Below are 8,574 nucleotides of genomic sequence, written 5' to 3'. Positions count from 1 at the left end.
CCAACTCAGGCTATTCCATGATTCCATGACTAGGGCAGGTGTTCCCATCTCTGCAGCTGCAGGGTTGGCAGTTGGATGTGCAGTTTCACTTCAAAAGGGTTGTTGCAGAGCAGGATGGTGGCATCTCCCCTGTGCACAGCCCTGGGCTCTGGGTGGGCACCCAGACACCCCTTCAGGGCACCATCTGCCATGGAAGGGGCTCAAAGCTGCCTCAGGGATGAAGGCACACACAAAGCAGATGCCCCCCTGCCCCTGAGGGCATCCTGCAGATAGTGGGAGATGTTCAGCACCCATGAGATGGTCCCTGAGAGGGGTGACAATTTTTTGCTTCTGTTGGAGGTCGCTGGGGTGGGGAAGGGACCTCTCAGTGTGTGCCATGGATGCACAGAGCATTGGTCTCATCCCTGCCCTGAGACCTCCAGCCCTCTCTTGGACTCCCTGGGTTTGTTGTTTGTGTTTACTCAAGCAGAAAAAAGCAAAAAGAGAAAGTGAGGCTGTAAACTAAAGACAGTGACACTGTGACACAGCACTGACTGTGCTGGACGTAAACCAGGAGTAAAGGGAAGCCAAGGGCAATAAGGCAGCAGGAATTAACAGGGATGTCTGGAGCCCCAGGAGCGGGCAGAGCCTTTTGGTGTTTGCCAGCACCCTCTAGTGGGATCTCGGCTCTGCCGCATCCCCAAGAACCACAAGGCAGAGGGAGAACGAGGCTGTGCAGCCCTTCCACCCACCGCGGACTCGGGGTTCACTCAGGAACAGCCAAGGATTGCTCACCCTGAAAGGTGCAGGCCCTTCAGCACCAGGACCTTGTCCAGAGTTGGGGGTTGTGCTGGAGATGCCCACGGGCTGGGCTGTGGATCACACAGCAGAAATCATCTCCCCACAGGAGTCCCTCCTGTCCTCAGTGCCTCTGCTCCCCCTGAGAGGGTCAGTGGAGCCAAAGACCAGGTCAGAACACCCCAAGATGGTCTGAAGGCTTGAAAGAGCCAGGACTAACCCTCCAGGCAGAGCAGGGGATTAACCACATGGCCTGCAGAATGGTAAATCCCAAATTCTGGAGCTTCCCTGGGTCTTTCTGGCTGCAAAGCAAGAAAGCTTCAGGAATGGAAAATCATCCTACAGGAATTTACCATTAAAGGGCATAGAATCCCAGAATGATTTGGGTTGGAAAGGACCTTTAAAGACCATCCCATCCCTCCCCCTGCCATTCCAGGGACACCTCCCACTAGACCAGGTTGCTCCAAGCTCTGTCCAGCCTGGCCTTCGACACTTCCAGGGCTGGGCTGGGCAGTGCTGGATGCTGTGCTACCACCACAGTTCCCTGTTTTTTTGCCTAGACGTGGATGTGATCCTCCAGAGAAGAGGCTGCCCGTGCCAGGATCATGCCCACAGATCCCAACCTTCCTGGGTTACCTTGAGGTACCTTCCCATCAGTTTTCCCAAACCGTGGAGCTGTTTGTCCAACTCAAATCCTGAAGCAGTGAGTTCCCCAGGTCAATTCTGTGTGATCTAAAAAGCTGTTGCCTTGTGTGTTTTAATGCTTTTCTTCTTCATTCACAGAGTGGCTTTTTGTTCCCACCCTGCAGCGCTGCCACAGCCTCCAACAAATAACTCCTGGGGATTTTATGGGATAGTGAGAATAGAACAAATGGTCTCTCCTAAAATATTTCCTATATTCCATAAATCTTGATTATGCTGCTATATCCTTTCCTGACATATACAACTGCTCTGAACCCAGATGAAAACTCTGGTGTGTTTTTGCTTTTAACCCCATATGTGGGAAAGATGAGAGGGCAAAGATTTTCTTTGCTGGTTCTGGACACCCAGATCCCACTGGGATGATCTCAGGGAGCAGGGATGGAATAAGAGCAAGACAGGGTCATCCATCTCTGTGTTGTTGGACTGAGGGGGAAGCTGGTTCATGACCTGATTTCCTATTTCTGGATGGCTGCAGGCTGCTACTCCACAGCAAGTACAGCAAGGAATCCACCATGAGTGTGGGCTTCCTCACAAACCTGCTCCCAGTCCAGAGTCTGGAGAGATCAGCACAGAAGCTGCAGAGTTTGTAAATCTGAGAATGTCTGAGGAAGCCAATGGAAGCCTTTGCACTGATCCCATTTGGAGCTCTTGGAGTCACATTTTATCTCCCATGGAATGGTTTGGGGTTAGGAAGGAACCTTAAATATCATCTCTTTCCACCCCTTGCTGGCTTGGAGTTTTCTGCAGTGTGGTTTCACCCAGAAGATTCTGGAAGGGCTGATTTCTCATCTTCCTACTTGTTTTCCCAGCTTCTCCCCAGAAAATGAAGAGGGAATATCTTCAACCCCAAACTCAGCTCAATGCCAGCCCTGCCCAACTGTGAATAGGGAGGGAAAGGGGAATAAATCAGCTTTTTTGTTGATCCAGTGCCTGGATTTGTCTTGGTGATCAGGAAAGCAACCAGAGAGCTAAAGACAAACAGTCCCCTTGAATTACCAGTGAGATTAGGCAGAGCAAGAGAGTCTTCATAAAAAATGAAAGAAGAGCAGGAGAGTGGAAGGAGCAGCGAAGATGAAGCTGAGTTATCTGGGGCATGCAAGAAAACCATCAGCCCAGCAAAAATGTGAGAGGAGAGCACAGGAGGTGAGAGCTGGGGGGTGGGGGAGGGGAAGAGAGGCTTTGTGATTTATTAATCATGCTGGTTTACATTAAAATAGCATTGTCTTGCTCAGGAGATGGGTGAACACACAGGCCTGGCTGTGCCAGGGAGCCACCCCAGCCACCACAGGCCATCAGGGCAGGATGAAAGCTGGCAGGGAGGTGACAAAGAGCTTGTTTCAGACCATGCACTTATGATGTGCCTGGGCTTGTCCATGCACCTTAAAAGTGCACACACACACGACCATCCCCAGCACCTTCACCACACAAGGAAGCGATGAAAAATCTTGTTCAAAATCACTTGGGAGGTCTGGGACGTGCTCAGATCCAAATTCACCCTCCTGTGCAGCAGGTCTCTCCTGGCACAGGGATAGGAGCCAGGGATGCTGCAGGATGTCCTCTTCTCCTCATTTGTTTAGTTTGCTCCCTCTCACTTCCAAATCTGTAGAGAATTATGGAATGGTCTGTGTTTGAAGAGACCCTAAAGTTCATCTGCTTCCAACCCAACCTTCCAGAAGACCAGGTTGCTCCAGCCTGGCCTTGGACACTTCCAGGGATGGGGCAGCCACAGCTTCTCTGGGCAACCTGTGCCAGGCCCTCACCATCCTCACAACCAAGAATTCCTTCCCAGTATCCCACCTAAATTTCTCCCCTTTCAGAGAGAAGGGCAGCTACTGACTTTTAGCTCTGCAAAGCTCAGAAAGTCCAGCTCTGCAGCTGCCTCTCTAATTTTAATTCCTCCTGCCTCATATCTGTGCTTTGCCAGAGGATTTGGGGATATCTCTGCTTCTGGTGTTGGGATTCATTCCTGGAGCTTCAGCCAGACATGTCCTGGGGCACTTTGGCAAAGCTCTGGAGCAGTGATGGGATGTAGGAGCAGTGTCAGATGCTGCTGGGGTTGCAGCTGCAAAGGGCTTGTAGAAAAAAACTTAAGGATGTGAAGCTCTGGGAGTGGTTATGGTTTTGTCCTGGGGAGAGGAAAGGAAAAAAAGGGGGAGTCAAGTCAATATTTTGTTCAGCTCTCATCTTTCCTTGACATCAGCTCTCATTCATCATCATCATCACATCAAAGGTGGTATTGTTGCACTCAGTGCTTTCCCCTGCTTTCCCTGGGAAGGGGGAAGGTGGGATTGGGACCCTCTTCATGTTTGGAGCAGCGCTGTCCATGCATATCTTGCCATCTAATGATCTAGAGCAGGTCACTCCTAAGAAGTCCTGGTTGCCACCTCTTTTTCAGGGGCAATGGCAGGATCCAGCCATTAAATATCAAAATAGTTGGATATTCTGGGAATGCAAAGTATTTAAGAACCAAGAATAAGATTCCACATCAAATGACTACAAGTCCCTGCAGCAGAAAACTAAAGAGCTGAAATCCTCCGTGGTGCCCTGCAGCAAAACCAGCTTTGTGTTTCCTGGTTGGGGAGAAGAAGGAAAGGAAACTCCTGTAGGTTGTTAATCTTGGCCAGGGAATGGCCATGAGACACCTCACACTGCATGGCTTTGATTCCTCCAGCCTGAACAGTGAAAGAATCCAGTTATTCCTGCATTTGGAGCTCGGTGGGAACATTAATGTAAGGCACACTTGTGTTTCCCTTCCCTTTCAGAGCTCATTTCCACCTGCAATTTCCTCATTTCTCTTTGCAACTGCTCAAAACACCCCCTGAATTTTTTTAAAACACCCCTGTATTGATTCCTTAGGATTGTGAGTTTGCAGCAATGGAGATTAATTGCTCATTTGCATCCCTCTTACAGCTGCTGCATCCAAATGCAGATGAGGGCAGGGAAAGGCTTTTGCAAGGTTTGCTTGGGGTTTTGGGGGTTGTTTTTCCTTTCCCAGCTCTCCCAAAGGCTGGATGTACCCTCTGCTTGAAACAAAAGCTTTGATTTCTCAGTGTCTCCCCTAGCCATGAGGCCCAAGGGAAATAATCCAAGGGAATGATGTGTCTGGGTTCTGGTGCTGAGACATTAGAGCTGCTGAGCAGCTTCCTTGAGCTCCTGGGACTGCCAGAAATCCTGGAGTAACTCCTTCTTTCCTGCTTGATTCCATAATTCTTCTTTTAGCCAAGCAGGCTAAAGTCTCTGCCATGATGTTTGTCCCATCTTTGGACAAGGAATGGAGTGACAGGACAAGGGGAATGGTTCGAATGGCAGGGTTGGATGGGATGCTGGGGAGGAATTGTTGGCTGTGAGGGTGGGCAGGCTCTGGCACAGGTTGCCCAGAGAAGCTGTGGCTGCCCCTGGATCCCTGGAAGTGTCCAAGGCCAGGCTGGAGCAACCTGGGCCAGTGGAAGGTGTCTCTGCCCACAAAGCAAGATGAGTTTCAAGGTCTTTTCCCACCCAAGCCATTCCATGATTCTCTAATTCACCCTCTGTGAATTAGAGATGTCCTTGAAGCTCACAAATGAGATGAGCTGATTTTCCAAGGCACCAACCACGGCAGGTGCATCAGAACAGCTTTACTTGGCTGGTGTGGAACAACACGTGGCATCAACAACCCCACCCCTGCAGGGTCCCGGGACCCTTTGCTGAAGGAGGAGGGCTGGGGAGGCAGGAGCTCTTGAGAGGCTGAACCACAGGAATTCTCTGTTCAGGGCTTCAACTCTTTTTAACCAAAGAGGAAATGAAGGGCAATTTTACTTTGCTTATGACTTTTCTTAACCAAACAAAGAGGAAATTGGGGGTGATTTTACCTTGATTTTGACTTTTCTTAACAAAAAAAAGAGGAAATGGAGGATGATTTTGACTCTCTTTAACAAAGAAAGGAGGAAATGAGGGGTGATTTTTGACTCTCCTTAACAAAACAAAGAGGAAATGGAAGGCAATTTTACTATCATTTTGACTCTTTTTAACCAAAGAGGAAATGGAGGTGATGATTTTGTCTCATTTAATGAAACAAAGAGGAAATGGAGGGTGATTTTACTTTGATTTTGACTCTTTTTAACCAAACAAGGAGGAAATGGAGGGTGATTTCACCTTGATTTTGACTCTTTTTAACCAAACAAAGAGGAAATGGGGAGGTGATTTTACTTTGCTTTGCTTTTCCCCTCTCCACAGCCCCAGGCCCATCTTGCCCATGCTGCACCTGGTCCTTGCCACAGCCCCGGGGATTTCCTGCCCTGACCTCACAGCCTCACTCGGGCTCTCCAGGCTTCCTGTTTGTCTCTCAAAGCTTTCATTTCACAGCAAACCATTTCCTGGCCCGAGGCTTCTCACAACTGAAACCCCTCTGTTTCTCCTTGGCAAGACATGACCGGTAAAGTCTCTGCTGGGCTCTTCCTTGTCTTCCTCACTGTCAGCTCTTGGATGGGTGATGGGCACCTCTGGGAGAACTTCAGGAAGGTTTCACTGACATTTTGAAGTCCTGCAGGTTGTCTGGAGGAAATTGGGAGTGAGGCAGCTCTGCTGCAGAGCAGCTTTTCAATTACAGCCATGGCAAGTGTTGCGCTCTCTGCATTAACTTCTCCAGCAGCACTGAGCCCTCTATTACTCCAGCTTTCAATCATTTCCCTGGAGCTGTTTGTTGCTCAAGTGCTGTTACAAATGAATTAATGGCTTCAAAAGGGGTTTGGGGCTGCCATTCCACCTGCCTCTAGATGGGAATGCCATTAGAGAGACTGAAAATCTGACAGGGTTGGAGAAACCAAGATAACCTGGTGAGGGACTTCAGTCAAAGGGATGTTGTGGTGACAGAATCATTTTAGCAGTAAATTTGCTTTTTTTGGGGGGTCACAGGCATGTCAGAATTCTTTTAGTAATTGCAGATGTGATTTCAAGCTCGTTAACTGTGTGGCTGAGCTCAAACCCCATCATTGTGGGAGGGAGCTGTGGAGGATTCATTGGTTTCAGTAAAATTCAATAGGAGCAAATTTCTCTTACAAAACATTTCAAGGGCCTGTTCTAAATGTTATTATTTTCCTAAAGCCCTGTATTTTTATTTATCCCTAATTCTCAGTTTTTATTTGCAGCCACTTTGCTACTTTCCCTCCCCACCCACTCAAAGGCTGGGAAGCACCTGCTAGTTGTTTCTAGGTGTTTCTCCAGGACCTACAGGATGTGGACTGCCATGAACCCTGGTAGTACTGGATCTGACTTACAGTGGTGACACCTCTCCATAGCAGGGCAGTAGTGTTGGAAGTAGGTGAGCTTTAAGGTACCTTCCAACCCAACTTCCTCGACAGACCCAAGAGTCACAGGATCCCAGGATGGTCTGGGTTGGAAGGACCTTAAAGATCATACAGTCCCACTCCTGCCATGGGCAGGGACACCTTCCACTAGCCCAGGTTGCTCCAAGCCCCGTCCAACCTGGCCTTGGACACTTCCAGGGATCCAGGGGCAGCCACAGCTTCTCTGGGCAACCTGTGCCAGGGCCTGCCCACCCTCACAGGGAGGATTCTCCAAATCTCTTTCAACAGTGTAAAGCTGTTCCTGTCCCTCCAGGCCCCAGTCTGGAGCTGGGACAGCACAGCTCCTCTGGGTGCCCTCTCCATCCTGGCTGTGTTTGCAGGAGGTGACCACGAGCACCAGCACCCTCAGCCACCACCTGCCCTTGTGCTCAGGTCCCACCACGGCCCTGTTCCTGTGGCATTTGGATCCTGCTGAAATCTGACTTGTGCCATTACAGTGACCGGGTTTAAAACTCATGGGAATGGTTGGGAATCCCTCCATGGACTTCCAAATGCTCTGGATTAGACCCCAGAGAGCACTTCCCATATGTAAATACTCAATGAAAAGCCACTGCAGCCTCTCTCCATCTGACCACAAGGGGAAATCAGTGTCTCTGGGTCTGTCTGTGCCTGTCCCCCCCCCCTAGACTGCTGTCCTGGGCTGACAATGATGTTTTGGGGTGGTTTTTCCCTGTTCTCCTCCCCAGGGGACACCTGGAGGCCGGTGCAGACATGCCTGGTGCAGGTCAGGGCGGAACGGGCGGAGCTGTTCTGGACAAGGCGTTGGTGGCCTCTGGCAGAGCTCAGGCTGGTGGATGGCAAGAGCCTCCAGCAGGCAGGACTGGCTTTCCTTCTGGCCAGGATCCATAGGGGAATCCAGGTGCTCTGGTGCTCAGCCCAGGAGGAGCCGTGAAGGGTGAGATTTCCCACACAGTGCTGTCCCAGCCTGGCAGACTCTAATTTTGAGGAAACATCCACCTTGGTTTAAAACCATGCAAAGCCCTCTGCCCTCCCTCAAAGCTGTTTCCTGGAGCATGGGGAGATGATGTCCTTCCCTGGGTGGTTCTTCCATCCTGCATCACTGCTGTTGGACTTTGGTTTCCCTCAGCCCTTCCAGGGAGATGCTGAGGCTGGAGGGATTTCCATCCCTTCTGAGTCATCCAGCTCCAAGTTAGGGAATGTCAGGCTGGTCAAATACCTGACCTGGCCAAATACCTGACCATGGCTTGGTGGTATTCCATCAGAGGTTGGACTTGATGGTCTTGGAGTTCTTCTCCAGCCTTAATGATTCCATGATTTCACATTGCTGCATGGGCACAGCTTCCATCAAATCCAGTGGACAGGCCTATTCCCCAGATCTCCTGGAGGTCTTTGCAGCAGCCCTCAGAGGCTGGACAGTTGGGTTGCAAAGCTCTCCTCTTGTCAGGTCTCCTCTAGTCTTGTCATGGTTTGGGTTGGAAGGACCTTAAAGCCCATCCAGTTCCACCCCTGCCATGGGCAGGTGTCCCATTAGCCCAGGTTGCTCCAAACCTCGTCCAACCTGGCCTTGGACACTTCCAGGGCTGGGGCAGCCACAGCTTCTCTGGGCAACCTGTGCCAGGGCCTGCCCACCCTGGTGAAGGTGCACTGGCAGGACACAGTCAGGCCCATCTGTTGGTCCATGTTGACCAAAGCTTCTTTAGAGACATTTGCAAGGGGTATTTACAGATTAGATAGAGGCATTTGCTGAAAGAAGGATTATGGAGGGCTAGCATCTGTGCCTTTAGGGTGACAT

This window comes from Empidonax traillii, unplaced genomic scaffold, assembly GCF_003031625.1.
Source record: "Empidonax traillii isolate 1590-97213 ecotype Southwest subspecies unplaced genomic scaffold, ASM303162v1 scaffold902:size247835, whole genome shotgun sequence".
NCBI classification, from domain to species: domain Eukaryota; kingdom Metazoa; phylum Chordata; class Aves; order Passeriformes; family Tyrannidae; genus Empidonax; species Empidonax traillii.
The sequence above is the reverse complement of the archived record's forward strand: the minus strand, read 5'-3'. Positions refer to the sequence as shown.